Below are 17,829 nucleotides of genomic sequence, written 5' to 3'. Positions count from 1 at the left end.
CCGACCACTTTTAATATTTGAATTCATTTTTCCTGCGCAAAAATAAAACAAATCCTGAGGTTGGCCGAATGTGAATATTCTGGTACGTCCAGAAGGACGAGTGAATCGTAGGCTTCCCTGAAGTGACGCCGATTGGGGCTAGCACGCCAGCAGACACACGGGCGTGTACGAAGTGGCCCGCACTTGCGGCACAGAAGAGTTCTCGGCGAAGAGGCGCGCAGGATATGCCACGAGTTGTTAAGGGCGACAGTTCGCTGCCAGCCGTCTCCCCAGAGCGCCTTGAGTTACGCCGCGGGTATTTGTGTTGACGGCGCGTCTCTTATCGTTGCCCCATTCCACCGGGGCTCGCTTCTCCTTGTTCCACGACTACCTCCCCCGTCGCACTCCCACCGATCCCGCACAGGGATTTAAAAAAAAAGGAAAATGTTAGGTAAGAGACACAAGCTATTGAGTTTTTCGTGCCCCGTTGTGAAATTTTTTTCCCAATTGAAGAACTTAACCGTGATTTTCCATTTACGTTTTGGTTGTATCGGTCTGATAGTAATTTGTGCAGAATTACAATCGCGTCCATAATATATGTGTGTGTGTGTGTACATATATATATATATCAGATGCCTTCGAAGAACTTCAGTTCTTGATGGAAGAGGGGTGGACAGATTATTTTAGGTTTTTAAAGGGGGGTGATTGTATCCCCTCATCCCCTCTCTGCCTACGCCCCAGATATGTGTATGTATATATATATATATATATATATATATATATATATATATACACACACAAACAAACACACGTATATAAACTTTTGAGTTGACGATGGTTTCGGCTAGGGAACTTAGACGTGTAACTTTTCCCGGAAGGCAACAACGACTGCAAGATCCAACAACATGGCGTCAGGTGGACGGGTCCCTGGGCAGTAATTTTTTTCGCGGAGAAGAAAGTGGTTCACCCCCTCCCCCCTTCAACAGAGACCGCAGCATCCCGGGCAAGGATAGCCTCTGTATCCCACACGCCGACCCCTGACGCGCGCGCGGTTATTTATCTGCGGCGACGTCCAGTGACCGGAGGGATTTGGGGGGGGGGGGAGTATTGGAACTGCCGATGTCCGCTGACCGTGAAATTGGCGCACGTCTCGTGGTGTCCGGTATGGGGCTTCCGCGCAGAGCAGCCGACACGACAGAAGAAAATACACTGCGTCCAAGATGGCGGGGTGCTGTCACACCTTAGAAGCACACACCTTAGAAACACACGCCTTAGAAACACACGCCTTAGAAACACACACCTTAGAAACACATGCCTTAGAAACACACGCCTTAGAAACACACGCCTTAGAAACACATCTTAGAAATACACACCTTAGAAACACACACCTTAGAAACACACCAGATACAATCTTCTAAGTTATGCTAGTTTTAAGTTGTGTGTTTCTAAGTTATGTTAAGTTCTAAGTTATGTGGTTCGGCGTAGCGTGTTCCTTCTGAGTTTCTAAGTTATGAACAGTTCTAAGTTACTTGGATTTTTTTTCGAGGTTTTTAAGTTATGACTGTTCTAAGTTGTGTGCTCCTAAGTTATGCGTGGTCCCCCCAAGATGGCCGCTGAAGAGACACCAATCTCCCACGCAAGGCTACTTCGTGAACTCCAAGGCGACACTGATTTGCTACAAGGAGTGACCCGGCGCATCGAACGGCGAAATACCGGTCATAGAATCCCGGATTCTGTTAGGAGAGGCTGTCTGCAACGTTATTAGGTTATGTCCCGTTGATTAATATTATTTACTATTCGTAAATATTAGTAAAAAATATTGTGCTTATATACTTTTTCAAGTGCTCCAATATAATTGAGGTTAACTATCCGTATGTATTATTTATTGATATAAATTAAAATATTAATATTTAATATAATTATTACTAAATATTATTAAATTATTAATGTTAAATATTTATTATTGGTTATTTAATGTTTACAAAATAAAGAAATAAATTTAATAAAACATTTAATAAAAAATATGTGATAAAAATTAAAATCGAACATTAAATTGAAATCTTAATTTTTAATATTTATTATTAAAATGAATAAATAATAAATATTTATAAAAATAAATAACAAATTAAATGAAAACCTTTTGATAAAAATTAAAAGTGAATATTAAGTAAAGAAAATAATTAATATTTAAAAATAAATAATCTTAAATTAAATTTCTGAGTTTATTATTAAATTTATTAATTTCTTTTAAAATATTAAATAATCAATAATAAATATTTAAAATTAAGAATCTTATAATATTTAGTACAAATTATGTCATATATATTTATTATTCACTAAATTTTATTTATTTAATTTTTCAAATTTAAACTGTACCATATTGACTGTGTTGACTATATTTTTTCCAGCCATTTTATTATTTTATTGTAATTAATTATTTGCATGCAATTAAAAACTATTGTTTAATGATGCCAAAGAAGTATAACTTCTCACGCGCGTACATAAGTACACGCACCCAATTTTTTTTTTTAAAAATTGCTGCCTTTAAAAATCCCACGTGAACCTGTTTGATATTATAGAAGATTTTCTCGCACGGTGGTTGGCCGGTTCTTGCACGCTCGGGTCAAGCGGAACGTGACAACGAGTCATGCTTTTTTCGTGCGTGCAGCTGGCGTTCATCGATTTATAAGACGTTATAACGTCAAAAAAAAAAGCAATAAGGTTTCGAATTTTGAGCTCAACTCTGAAAGCCAAGTGGGCTGAAATCTAACCATCTGTACTTAATTGTGACTTGAATGCACGGGTATTCTGTGGGGAAGCCTACGATTCACGCCGAGTATTCAACATGTCCGAACATTACCGAATACTTGCCTTCGAGTGTCATCCGAATTCTTTTGTTTAGATGAAAAAACGTCTGTTTTAAATGCCGGAAATAAACAAATAAAGGTAGGAAGTTTCATAACAATAATACAAATTAAGCCATTAAAACCAAGACTAATATTTGAGTAAATATACGAACATTATTATATTTTATATTCGTCTTGCAATGTCATCAAATTAAAATGCGATGTAATTAACTTAAGATTTATTTGTTGTTTGGATATTGTTGCGCAAGTAATAAGTAAAAAAAATTACGTGAGCACCTACTGTTCATCCTTTGTCCCGGTTTGTTATATAAATAATTCATATTATTTTTAATGTCCGCTTAGTTTGAAAGTATTTATAATGTAACTGACCTAACCTAATTGACCATTATAATTAATTAGGCATTTACGAAATACGGCAAAATAAAAAATCCGTTTTTTCACCTAAACAAAAGAATTCCGAAGTCACCCGAAGGCAGGTATTCGGTAATTTTCGGGCATGTCGAATACTCGGCGTAAATCGTAGGCTTCCCATTCTGTGCTCTCTACAAACTGGGCGTTGACATTCTCCAGCTGAGCTCGTCATGGTTCGTCCTCGGGCTGTTCCCTGGAGTCCTGGAGTCCTGGAGTCGCAGAGGCAGCTCCGGTGTTTACTCCAGCCGGCAGAGCGCGCGTGTTGTGTTTACAACAAGGCCTGCATCCCGCCTGGAAGGGGGAGGGGGCAATAAAGCCAGCCCTTCCTTCGTCGCGTCGTGTGCCACGGGCGCGCCGCCCCAGCTGCCAGGGCCTTTTTACGGAGGTTGACACTGGAGGCTGCGCCCCCTGCCGGCTGCTCGCGTAAACAACGCAGCCCCGCCTCATGTTGAACCGATGCTCAGGAGCAGACATCCCTTGCATCCCATCGCGGGATGCTTATGTAATGAAATATTAAAAATTAAAAAAAAATGGTTGTCTGTAAAGTCGGTTTACGGACGATAGTTTAACGTGACAACGTCATAACAAAACATTAATGAAATGATTGCATACTTTTATGAATTAAATTGAATCATTTTATTGAATTATCACTATTTTGTATGGATACAAAGAAGGAGTGAAATTAAATCTACAATTTAATTGATAAATTTACTTTTATTTGCATTCATTAATTCAAATATGTTTATTACTTTAACGAACAGATTATTTTAACTATAACTTTTATACATGTTTGCTATTTAACTTCTTCCAATCTGTGTTATTCTGTTAAGGATAGGACGATGATAGGAAAAGTAGGAAACGAATGGGAGTGTTTCAAGTTTAATGTGCCTCGAAAAAGTCAAATCGATGGTTGTTCCAATCGAGTGGAAGAGAGATAGATGCGGCGCAAGCGTGCAATGAGCGTAACGGGACACAGCGTAACGGAACAATGTGTGTAACGGGACACTTCTTCGTGCGTGCAGCCGGCGTTCATCGATTTATTAGACTTTGTCACGTCAAAAGTGTACTCGCCAGACATGTGTGATATACAACTCGGTAACGAGCAAATTCATGTGATGTCATGTTAAAAATAAGTAGTAGGGAATGGGAGAGTCGAGCGCAGGCTTCAGGCTGTAGTGATTGTTGACACCACCACCATCTTGGATTTTTGGGGAAAATCCCTCAAAATCCCTCAGAAATGACTCAAAATTTCTAGTAATTTCCCTATTTTCGAGGGAGATATTCCCATTTTGAGAGATAAAATCCCGTTTTGATCCTGAAAAATTTCCGACGGCTTGAAATGTTCTAAAATAGGATAAGACTCTTGAAAAACCAAAGAATTCTAGTCTCTAAGCCAGGATTGTGAAATTTATACTCTCATGACGACTGAAATGAGATAACTCGAGTGATATTCGATACCATGATTCAATTTTCTTTACTTAAAAACTCAAAGAAAAAAATAATTTTTATAAGAATTAAAATTTTAATAAACAAATTTATACGCCATCTTGAAATCGAACGTCCCACTTCCCGAACTTTGCACTTTACGTTACAGCCACCATATGTCAAGTCAACCATCTTGGATCTGATATTACAACCAGTATTTTTCTAATCTGAGGACACAGACACCATCTTGTTGTCGTCTTCTGTAGGCCACCATCTTGGATGACGTCACTACAGCCATCTTGGTTTTTCTGATTTTCTGTAGGTCGCCATCTTGGATACCAGTATTTTTGTTTCTGCTGTGCTTTGAATTTTGAATCCGGCGTAGTTTCTACAAAGGTACAGTTACTTAATATTACGAAGAACGTATTATGTTATTATAATATAGAGAATTATACTAATACATATTTTATCAAACATTTAAAGCTTTATTATAATAAATATTTAAATAATAACATATTTTATAAAAACATAATGTTAATTCATTCGGTCCCCCAACTTTTTGTCGTTTCTCCATCGATGATACCTTAGTAACGTTTTAGAAACTTATATATAGTTTACAGTTTTTCACACATTAGCTTATGATTCTTCATACATATGGAACAGCTAAGATCATCAAATTTGGCACGCTTATGTGTGTTGGCTGTGCTACGTGCCTGTCAAATTTTAAGAATCCATACAGATGGAAGTTTGGGAGATAATCCATTAGAATGGGATCACTGTGGGTAAAACCAAGACGAGCGAAGCGATTTAACATATACAGGATTATTCAAAAAATTATTTTCCGTCTTTTCTCGTAGCTACGCATTGCACATGGAAATTTTCGTACAAATGGCCCTGTTCACCTATGGCCTATGGTCATATATATATAAATTTTTTTCGCCAAACAAAATCTGAACGCCCATTAGACCACCATATGGTACGCCGGCGCCAGCGTAATACATGCAAAATTAAATAAAACACGATGCCGGAGCTAATGGACGTAGGGACGCATCAGTGGTTGCGAGTGTCGCATCCGTAGCAATCTCGATGTTAGTGGACGCAAGTAGGGATGCATCGGCATCCCTTGTGAGGATTTGGAAGCAAAGGAAAGATGCACTTCTAGTGGATTCCTAGAGACCTGAAAAATTCGCGTGTTCATTTCGCAATAGACTGACATCCAAAAAAGTATACCTTCGTACAGCTTCTGCGATTAGCCCACATTTTTCCTGGGGAACTTCGGGCTAATGGAAAAACCTAAACCAAGAAAGAGCCGAATCATGGAAAATTTGGTTAAGACGTCTCACGAATCAGCAGCTAATGAACAGGTGTCATTTCTCCGAGTTTTTTTAAGTACTGTGGAGTCCATCCTAGAGGTCAATGAACCCGCGAAATTTTCCGGTCCCTACGGATTCCTTAGCTCAGGTATCCATTGGCCCTGTATTCGAATGCAGCTCCTGTGTTGTAACAGAAACTAAAATTTCGGCCGCGCTCCGTGGAGTAGTTGGCAACACTGGTTGTGCAACGCCGATGTTTGGATTGGGGGGTGGGTGGTCGGGGGTCTGTTGGTGAGTTACCCACTTGTTTGTGTTGGTGAGGGGGTCTGTAAAGGGAGGGGGGACGTGGCAAAACAAGAGCGCGGGCCACTTCCTTATTTGCGGAGGCGGCGGGCCAATTGGCGGCGCTGGGGTGCGCGCGCATGCGCAGCAGCGACGCAACCAGCCGACCGAAACAAAACACTGTCGCTCGCTCGCGTTACGCAATGAATGGCACACAGACGGAGACGGACCCGCACGGATTAACTCGGCAAATGCTGAGCTATTCCGTTTACGTCGCTACGTGCGACCAATAAAAACCGAGTACTTGACTGCGGTGGTAGCCATTTTTGTTTATGTTCTAAATACGTTAAAAATTGTTTCAAGTACACGAAAATCTAATTTTCTATTATTACTTTGTCATAATTTTTTATTATATATGTAAATGCCTCCCGTGCTAATATATCTAAAGTATTATATTTTTTATAATTAAATTAATATTTCGTAACCTTGAAATGAAATCTCATTGGTTTTCATCCGTTTTTTTTTTTTCCCGTGCGTTGTGGAAGCAGCAGACGTGACAGTGAAACTAAAATGTTTATGACAATTAAATATATGAATTCAATAATGAACAGTAGTAAAAATAAATTATGTTTAAAAATTATTGTTTGTTAAATACATATATTTTTACGGTAATGTGTTACCAACAGAATGCTACCATAATAACTGAAGAAATGGAAATTATAACATAATATAAACAGGATATCATTTAAGCGTTTTGAAATTGTATCGAGCATCCTGGATCCTGGCACTACACAAGTCTTGAGGCGGTTGTTATCATCAGTTACTCCACTATGAGAAACCGGTAGATACAGATATGGTGCCTCCGTTCAAGGTTTTTTTTTTTTTTTTTTTTTTTTTAAACGGCTGACAATCGATTTTTTTCTCTCGATACATTTCCATCACCACGCACTCGGGATCAAGTTACTTGAATTGTAAATTCATAGATGGCAGTGTAGTCGGTGATTGAATGCGCGGGTACATAAATGTGCAGTGTTTCAGATACGTTGTCGTCGGTGGCTTGGTCCCGCGCTGGGGAAGGAGGGGAGGAGTTGTTGTGGGAGGGGGGAGGAGGGGGTGGTGTGTGTTGCAGGAGTCCGGACGTCATCGCTCATCAGCATGACGGGGAGGAGGAGGGGGGAGAAGGCGGCTCGTCTGGCTGTCACCGCGCGCCGGGCCAGTGTTTGCGTGCTCTGCCCCACGGGCGTGTGTCCTCAGGAGTGTGTCTGCAGCCGCTGCGACATGGTAACGTACCCTCACCGCTTCCTCGGTACCCGCCTCGGTCAGCTGCAACCAGATATGTAGGGACTGGGAAAATTCGCGTTTTCAATGACCTCCAGGATAAACTCCACGATCCTATAGGTGCTCGGACAAATAACAGTTACTCATTGGCTACTTACTCATGGCACTTGTTAACCGGGATGCTCGTGATTCGATACTTCTTTTGTCGAGGGTTTTCCATTGGCTTATAGTTAGAGACCGGAAAAATTCGCAGATTCATTTCGCGATAGTCTGAAATTCATATACATATACCTTTAAGATGCTTTTGCTATTGGCTCAGTGTTCGTCTGGGCGGCTCATGGCCAATGAGAAACCCTTAACCAAAGAAGTAACGAATCACGGGTAAACCAGTTGAGACGACTCACAAGTCAGCAGCCAATGAACTGGCGTTATTTTCCCGAGTGTACAGAGGACTGTGTAGACTATCCTGAAGGTCATCGAAACCGCGAATATTTCAGGTCCCTACTTATAATCCTTCGGGTAAATTTTGGTCCAATCACTAAAGCAGCGTGAATTTAAACGAGTTTCGATTCTAGCTTATCGCTAAATCAATCCGCGAGTTTTTCCAGTCTCTACCGATGTGTCCCAGTTTCACCTTTGAATATATATACTGTATAGAAGTCGCGAGTGGATAGGATTTACTCTACGTTTTTCAGAAGCGTATGATGAGCAGCTTGGGAACTTCACCGCTGCAGTGCGCTGCCGTAACGCCCTGTATAGTCTTAGTTGTTATTTACACGTTAGAGCGCAGAACTGTCGCCCGCTGTCATTCCCTGCACCCCCCACCTATCATTCACTGCAGCTCAAGGTCGTTCAACAGGAGGGGGAAGGGGTGTTTGAAGAGTTCGACACTTGTCCGCTAGGGACCACCACAAGTCGATGCCCTAGAGATGGTGGCGATTGCGGCGGTGAATCAACCAACTACCTCAAACCGTATTAGAAATTTTAACCTGGGCTGGCAACTTCTATACAGTATATATATTCAAAGGTTTCACTCACTCTCTTCCCACTTCGCTAAGTTAGCGCCCGGAAACATTCGTGCTGGAAGCCGAAAACACCCCGTTTACCTATTCCCTCTGCTTCCTTGATTGGACCACATTTTATCAGAAAGACTCCGAGCCAATGAAACTCTCGACGAAAGAAGCATCCAATCACAAAAAAAGGAGGGGAGAGGTTGTCTGTAAAGTAGGTTTACGGACGATAATTTTACGTGATAACGTAATAATAAAACATTGATGAAAAATTGCATACTTTTTAATTTTAAAGTATTATCTACAGTTTTTGCACATTTAATTTAAAAAATTTGTTTAAATATAATCACGAAAAATTAGTTAAAAAGCCCGCCTTAACCTGCTCGATATTATAGAAGATTTTCTCGCACGGTGGTTGGACGGTTCTTGCACGCTCGGCTCAGGCGGAACGTGACAATGAGTCATGCTTTTTAGTGCGTGCAGCCGGCGTTCATCGATTTATGAGACGTTATCACGTCAAAAAATTATTACAAGTCTCACAAGTCAGTAGACGATGAGTACGGGCATGCATATTTCGCGAAAACATTCCTAAAGTTGAAAAATTGTAGCATCTTCTTTTTTTCGTGATTGAGTGTGTTTCTTTCAAGTGCATGTCGATTGTTGCAACACTAATCGCAGTAATCCAGTGCGGAAACAAACGTTTCCCGAGTGGCTCGGTCAAATAAGACAACGAATTCTCTTGCAGACGGCCGCCAATCACGAGGAAGAAACCGCTGGTGCAGTCTAATAGGCATGCAGATTTTTTTTCGCGTTAAATGCCTGCCCCTAACTATGAGCCGGTGGCACGTAGAGTATTATGGTGGCTATCCTAGAGGTCATTGAATCCGCGAATATTTCCACAGTCCCCCTTTCATGTTATTGATCCTCAGTACCTCCAATAGTTAAAGTTATTCATAAACCGTTTCCTGAATAGCTTTCCAGAATTTACTGCGCACACAATAAGCGTAATAATAATAATAATAATAATAATACATAGGGACCAGAAAAATTCGCGGGTTCAATGACCTGTAGGATGAACTCCATAGTTTTACGTACACTCGGTCAAATGCCACCCACTCATATGCTGCTGTCTTGTGAGACGTCCCAACGTAGCAGCCTGTGATTCGATAAAGCTATGGTTGGGTGTTTCTCATTGGCCCAGCGTCATCCAGGTGAGTTGTGAGACAATAGCAGAGGCAGCACTGAGGTATAACGATTTGTATTTTACCCTATCGCGAAATTAATTCGCGAATTTTTCCGGTCTCTAATAATACAGAATTAAATCCAATTATAGAATATTCGATTTTCTTTTCCACGCTTCGCAAAAAAAAAAAAATGCTTGAGTGACTGCTAGGAGTCGATAGCCACGAACATGAGGAAACATTGCAGGTCCTTGAGAGCGGGTTTCAAGAACCCAGAGGCGACTGATATTCTCGCCGTCAACAAAGTCTTCTGTTCTTCAGTCTCTTCCCAGGAGGACTGACGAGGCTGCCAGCTGCAAAAAAGACGTCGAGGGTCGCGGCGGAAAGAAGCTCAGCTGGATGTAGGAAAGTTAATATATTCGCGCGCCGGCTGAGAGGGTTTTTTTAATTTGCAATTGTAATTCGGAACGCATTTAAATGTAATTTGTTTTCAAGGGGGAGTGCGAAAGAAGAGGGAACAAGATAGCTGCAGTCAGATAGTTCCACAGACTGTTCCCAAGAAGTTATGCCCATTTTAAAGGGAAAATGCGTCGCCCAACAACCAGCACATGAAGTTGTTCACAGTTTGACACAATTCCGTTCACAGTTTACTCTGAATAATTCCTTACGTTGGAAAAAAAATTCCTGAAAGTGGTATAGTTTTAAGAAATTCCTTTGCGAGTTAAAATAAAACGTCGGTCAACCAAATTATATAAAAAATATTTGCTTCAGTGTTAGGTAATGTATTTTATTCGTACCTAACTTTTGATACAATATGTGTAGTTTATTCGAAAATACGTATTATTCATTAAGGATACATTGATTTCAAATCGTTTGTTGTATGTTCTAAAAATATTAATTTCCTGTTCAGAATGTTTAAAACCGATTTATTTATTAAATGATTTACAAAGCAATTTTCGGACTGTCTTAAAATAATTTATTTAAAACAATATTTATCTTTGCACCAAGGAGTTTTTTTTTATTTTTTACTTTTTTGTATGCTTTGACGTGTTCTATATTTAAAGCCGGTTTGCACACGTGTTTGTTGTAAGCATATCTTTCATACGAACTTGTGTTTATTTAATACACGTGTATTTATGACATGTTTTAGCGAAATCATCAAACAATTGACTTAAGGGAAAAGTATTAAAAACAAATTTAATAAAAAAAAAGTGTTACGTTTTATTTTCTAAAGAAAATTCATTACTCTATGTATTTATTTACACGTGTAAACATTGGATTTCTAAAAGTCTGTGGTTCCCTGAGGTTTAAGTCTGACAATTTTCTTTTAAAACCCAAAAAGAAAACTCACTCTTAAACAATGTTTCTAGTGGTTACATTGGACTCCCTCCTTCGCAAGATCCTGGCTACGGCCTTGTCACGCGGCTACGAGCCAGCGACAGCCGGCGCTACGCCGTCACAGCTCCGTCCCGCTAGGGTCCAGCCCTCAGCCAGAAGGTTGGCACAGCTCATAAGCCCTCGTACGCTAGCCAGACCCTACCGGGCTTATCATACCAGCCTTTCTAGCGACACGTTCAGTTCATTATGTCTGTTTCTACTTGTTTGTGGTAAGTTGTTATAATAACTGTAACTGGTTTGTGAAGTGAACTGAAATAACGGACGGTAGGGAACGTTTTTCCGCTGCAGTGTTGCTATTGGAAGAAGCTGAGGTGTTTTTCCCATCATTATCTTCCTTTTTTTTTATTTACGCGCTATCATCTTGAGGTGTTTCTTCATTCGATCGCTGTATTTCGTAAACGATGCGGTGCACACAAACACAACAAAATACGTGCACACACAGATCACTACGCGCTGAGACGCGTCACATGCCGCTGTCGATGTCGGGACAAGTGAGTCAGACGGTTTTCCTGTAGTGATGGGTCGTTCGTGAACGATTCATTCAAAAAGAACGAATCTTTGAGAGAACGAAATCTTGCGATTCGTTCGCGATGCAAAGTTCCGGCTCTTTGAGAGCCGGTACCTTGAAGGATTCGGAAGAACGAGAGAACGAGAGAACGAGATGAGAGAACCGGCCACGCGCCCGGTCTGATTCGTTCGTGAAATGATTCATGACGTCAGGAGTCTGAAGAATTAATAATCACAGCGTGCGCATGTTCACAAGAGCAAACAATAACTGATAAAAATAAAATAGGGTAACATGAAAAGTATATATACCTGAAAATGTCAACTGTTAAGTTGTGGTGTAAAATTGCTTTTTTACATTCACATACACAAATTAGGAAATAAAAAACAAAAAAAAAACCGTATGAATTAAACGTAACAGGGAAAGTAACTACAAATGTTCACACTTACCATTTTTGGGTTAATTAATGTACTTCATTTGTCTCTCTTCATACTGAAACGCAGTAAGTTAGTAGTATTAAATTTTTGTATTTTTTTCTCTAAATGTGTTGGTCTACATGTAAACACTTTACTGTCACTAGAGTGTAAATAGCCTGTATATTAATATTTGTAACTTAAAAAGTAAAAAAATATAAATAATCTTGTTTCATATACGCAACTGTGATTCACTGGCTACGAAAAGCAATGTTCAAATACTAGCTATAGTGCGATTACAAATTAAAGTTAAGAAAAATCACTTTCGTAACATTCTTAGATTTAATGCTCCCGTATTATTGAGAATCACTGCAGGAAGCATTTGCAGCGATCAACAGTCAATAGTTTTTAACAGTCAGTATACAACTAGACGTTTGAAATTTCATTTACCCATGCAGAGTAGATAAAGATAACCACCCACGCGATCCAGCCTCCTCTCGTTATCGGGTCAAGCGATAACGAGGGGAGGCTGGAAGCAAACACGTAGCTAATACTCTAAAGGATGAACGAGTTACGACACCTGATAAAGGAGCCAGATCCCATACACAGAAAAGAACGAAATGAACGAGATGACCGAATCGTTCTGAACGAATCTTTCACGGAACTGATCCAAAAGAACCGAATCGGTCAAAAGACCCGTTCTGCCCATCACTATTTTCCTGTCGCGCGCCCGGAAGTCCGGCTGGAACCGGTTCTGGCGCGCCCGCACGCTGTCCAACTGTGGCGCGCAGAAGTGTTTGTTGTCCCGCTGTCGGCGCGTGTTCACGGCGGGAAGCCTACGATTCACTCGTCCTTCTGGACAAACCCGAATACTCACGTTGGCAAGCCTTCTTTCGACAGTCGAGAGAGCCAAACTCCCGATCGTGCATCTTCGGTTTTTTTTTTGTTCATTGTAAATAAATATACAACTCATGATAACTAATGGTCAATTAGGTTAGGTTAGCTACGTTATAAATACTTTAAAACATTGTGGACGGTTGATTTGGTTAGGATAGCTACGTTAAAGATACTGTGAAATCATGTAAACGTTTTCCCCCAAATAAATACACCTGTTGTGGCACGGAAAAAAAAAAAGCGAGCGTGAACTTCGGGGAACTTCGGGTTTGGCTCTCTCGTCTGTGAAAAGAAGGCTTGCCAACGTGAGTATTCGGGTATGTCCAGAAGGACGAGTGAATCGTAGGCTTCCCGTTCAACGGCTCGAGATGTAAACCAGAGGATCAGCCGACCCGGTCCACCATCCGACCACGACGAACCAAGTTGGACGGTGTGTATGGAGGGCTTTAGCTGGATTGCTCTATGGAGTTCTGTGGCCCGAGAGAGACGCGTGGATGTATCCGTTATGAAACACACATTGGGTTCTGTTCCAAATGACTAGAGACCGGAAAAATTCGCGAGTTCATTTCGCGATAGGCTAAAATACAAATAGTTATACCTCAATGCAGCCTCTGTTATTGGCTCACAACTCACCTGGATGACTCTGGGCCAATGAGAAACACCCAACCAAAGCTGTATCGAATCACATGCGGCGGTGTGGTATTTCGGCGTTGTGGTTCGTCCCCGTCGCTGACGTGTCTACACTCCGTCCACAAAACTGCATGCGGTAACTCCTAGCACACGCGAGCGCGTTGAAAGGTAGACAGGCTGCGTCATCAGCATGCCGACTGAATGTCGCGACGAGAGCTGCTCGTGAATACTGAATACCGAGGCAATTATAAGAAACTAGCTTATCCGCGGATCTGAGGCCGAGAAACTTCTCTTCGTCGGATAGTTGAGGACTGCCGAGTTCTCTGTGGAGTCGTTCGTTTGGGGAATTGGAGATTGGATTATCTTTGCAGCGTGGCTGGCGGATTACGTGAGTTGGGGGCGGAGATTTCCACTGAATTTATGCGACAAATGTGCTTCCCAGCGAAAGAAGATCTCAGGAAGTCGTTTTGAGTTATGGGAAATGGATATCCGTGTATAATGTGCAAAGTAAGAAATTTTTAGTAGTTATACTTCAGCTTAGTAGGAAGCTGTAATTTCGGTTTGGCTTCTATTGTATCGGAAACAATGAACGCCAGTTTTAACATTCACATTCTTTGTTACGTAACATTTTGAGAGGTATAGTATATATGTATAAATGAGGGTAAATGACAAGGCTAAATCTACACTGTAATACTTTTTTATGTTCCTAAACAATACATTTAAGTTATTAACTTATACAATAGTATGAGAAATTTACCTCACAAATAATGTATGTACAGAGTGGATCAGAATTCGACCGACATACTTCGACAGCATGTTGATCACGACAAAATATGATGAAAACCTCTATTCAACATACAATCTAAAATGTTTACCAAGGATGGTATATAGTACGTATTCGAATGCAATTTTATTGCCAATAATATAGAAAATGTTAATATTTTTAACTGGGTGTTTCGATTATGCTTAATTGAATGTGAACGTGGTAGTCCATAGGTAGAGACCGAAAAAATTCGCGGGTTTAATGACCTTCAGGATAGACTCCAATATCCTCCACACACACGGGCAAATGCCACCTGTAAATTGGCTGCTGACTTGTGAGTCGTCTCGATTGTGTGGCCTGTGATTCGATACTTCTATGAGTGAGGGTCTCTAATTGGCTCTCATTACTCCAGATTAACAGTGAACCAATGGCAGAAGCAGCACTAAGGTATAATTATTTGAAATTTAGCATAACACGAAATAAATCCGCGAATTTTTCAGGTCTCTATCCAGTGGCGTAGCGTGCCATCTCGTCGCCTGGGGCGGGAAACCCATTTTGCCGCCCCCATTCTATAGGTGCTTAGTTAAAATTAAATTTCACATACAATGAGGTACCTTTTATTGAAGTTAAAATAGGATGAGCGGTTTTACAAGCGGATTCTACGGGCCTTATGAACAGCGAAGTCAGAAATAACTTTGTCAAAATCAATATTAGCAGCCAATTCTTGTTCAATCGACAATATAGTCAAGTTTGATAATCTAGCGGAGTTATGTTCTTATATATTTTTAATGCCTTTTTGGTAATTATATTTAATTTTCGGAGCTCCGAAGTATATGATCAAATTATAATTTTTCGGGGGAATTGTTAAAGTATTTTTTTAGTATTATTATATAGCTATTTTTTATAAGTAGTAATAGGTTATGTATTTTATGATGGATGCACCGATTTGTGATGAAACGATTTTATGATATATATATATATATATATATATATATATATATATTAAATGTTGTCATATAAATTTTGTGTCTTTTTAACTTGCTGCCTCCTCTCACTGTTCGCAACCTTATTAGTATTTTTTAAGCCTCCTATTAGTTTGGGTTTTAATATTTTTTTGGGTTTACCTGCGCTCGCGGTACGGGGAAATATATGAGTTTTACTGTGTCCCGGTTTGCGGAAGTTGTTTGGTTTGCCCTGGGTTAAGGTCAAACTTTACAGTACAATGCGTAGTACTAAATTCAATGAGTGCGAAAGAGAGGCATCGACACGAGCCGACGCGTGAAACAAAATATTTTGTATGAGTAATTAACATAATAAGGAGTGCCGCACAACTCGGCACGCACGCGCCGGGCGGCGCGGCGTGATGCGATGTTGCTGTTCGTATGTAAACAAGCAAACGTTATAAAGAGCTCTGTCAGTGATTTCGCAGTTTTTCTTTTAAATAAATATTAAAAAATAGTTGGTGCGCAAAATTTTAGATAAAAATGGAACATTATAGTGTGTCTGACACATGTAATGAATGAATCATAGATCAGATCTCAACCCGCTTCACCGGCGACCCGCCCCCGCGGGCTGCCGCCCGGGGCGGGCCGCCCCCTCCGCCCCACCCACGCTACGCCACTGTCTCTATCCATAGGTCAGATCAAAATTGACAGGACACCGCAGAAATATAGTAAAATACTGTATATAGGTGTGTATATATGTGTGTGTGTATTTGCTTTGACGCCTGGTCCAGAACTACTGCTTGTGGCTGCTAGAGATCCTGATAAGCTGTTGGATGAATGTGTGGGGATTGCCAGCGCAGAGTTGTTTATAGATCGTGCCTCATGGCTATGGTAGCTGCGTGGGTAATTATATTGGCCTACTGATAGCACTGGATAATTCCTTTATTCGCTGAGTAAATCATGCTATGACATGACTGTGTGATGAACGTGTAGTAATAATAATTTGAGATAAAATTTTACGTGCTCAATAGCCTTTTGCTATTGGTATAGTACTACTATTGGTAACTTAGTATGGGTAGTAACAGCTACAGTGCAAAAGATTTTGAATGTTCCTGAATTGTAATTTAAGTCGTTGAATTGATAGTGTTTTTCAAATGTTTTAATTAACTTTAAGAAGAAAAAAATTGTATGTGTGTAACATCTTAATCTCTCGGTATACGGTACATGGTAGGAGTAATTTCGTGAATGGAACGGAAATGTGTAACCACGGTGCTGCCATCTGTGGCGAATGGTGCGAACCAAAGTTCACAAAGCCAATGGGAAACCTTATAGTATTAACGGTTTAATGAGTTCTAACAAGTTAAGCATTATTTCAATCAAATTTCTTGTCGAAAATCAGTATAATTTTTTGCAAGACTTTTTCGCTTTTATCGGAGACCATTTCATTATGTAGTTTAAAATTTCTCTGTGCAAATCGAATGATTCGATAGTCGACATAGTAGCTGCTTCGGTAGCGAATTCTAGCGGCGGGAGCGGAAACTATGTACGTGTGATTCGCGTCCAGATCTGTAGTTGAAAACAAAATTGGCGTATGATTATCACGCTCGGCATTATTTTAAAGAATTCTACGTTACATTTCGAGTATGTGTATTTGCGACATGAGAACACACGTGAATATGCCTGTTACCGAGGTTGGATGTTACACATCTCTGGCGAGAACTGAAAAACTCACTCACGTTTGTTTTTTTGTTTTTCGCGGAGGTGGTTTTTGACGTTACAACGTCTAATAAATCGATGAACGCCGGCTACACGCACGAAAAAAGTGACCCGTTGCGCACATTATTCCGTTACGCTGTGTCCCGTTACGCTCATTGTACGCTTGCGCCGCATCTATCTCTCTTCTACAACAATTTCGGCAATAAAGGTTAATTATTCTTGCATTTTAAAAATCTGATTACTAGTATAATTTCAAGTATTTATTCTTTTATTATTAAAATAAAAATTATTCAATTTTATTTATGAAAGTATGCAATAATTTCATCAATGTTTTGTTATGACGTTGTCACGTTAAACTATCGTCCGTAAACCGACTTTACAGACAACCAATTTTTTTTTTTTTTAAGGTTATTGGCATTCTGCGCGTAGCCATTGGTGACAGCATTCTTCGCGCCGACATCCGCCGCTTTGATCCGGCGGAGCCACGGATGGTCGCGGATGCAAGTCGCCTGCGCGACGGGCAGTCACGCGCAGTGCTATGCGTCGCATCCGAGCATTCCCTCCCCGCTCTTTCCTCTTTGTGCTCCACCCCCGCCTCCCCCCCCCCAATCGAACAACAACCCTCTCGGCGTCGCATTCCGCCCTCTCCCTCCCCTCTCTCCTAACCCTCGCGTGCCGACGGGCGGACCGCCACGGGGACGCACCACAACGCCGAAATACATTAACGCCGAAAAATGTCATTGCAGGACTGCCACAAAGGTTAGGTTAGGTAAGGTTAGCACACAAATTCATTCAGTTGTTTTTCATTTTGCTCCTGTTG

The 17,829-nt window shown here is 40.6% G+C and overlaps 1 protein-coding gene across 2 annotated transcripts in view; it reads left to right on the top strand.

The window, feature by feature from the left end:
* Nucleotides 1-7,497: 7,497 nt before the first annotated feature.
* Nucleotides 7,498-17,829, top strand: part of LOC134534274 (G-protein coupled receptor moody-like) — a 120,845-nt gene continuing 110,513 nt past the window's right edge. Inside the window, exon 1 of one of the 2 annotated variants that reach the window (XM_063372585.1) lies at nucleotides 7,498-7,558. The gene's annotated coding sequence lies outside the window, so the exon portion shown is untranslated. The remainder of the gene's footprint in view (nucleotides 7,559-17,829) is intronic. The other variant, XM_063372584.1, reaches the window with a different exon arrangement.

This window comes from Bacillus rossius, chromosome 7 (assembly GCF_032445375.1).
Source record: "Bacillus rossius redtenbacheri isolate Brsri chromosome 7, Brsri_v3, whole genome shotgun sequence".
NCBI classification, from domain to species: Eukaryota; Metazoa; Arthropoda; class Insecta; order Phasmatodea; family Bacillidae; genus Bacillus; species Bacillus rossius.
This window is presented reverse-complemented; position numbering and strand designations above follow the sequence as displayed.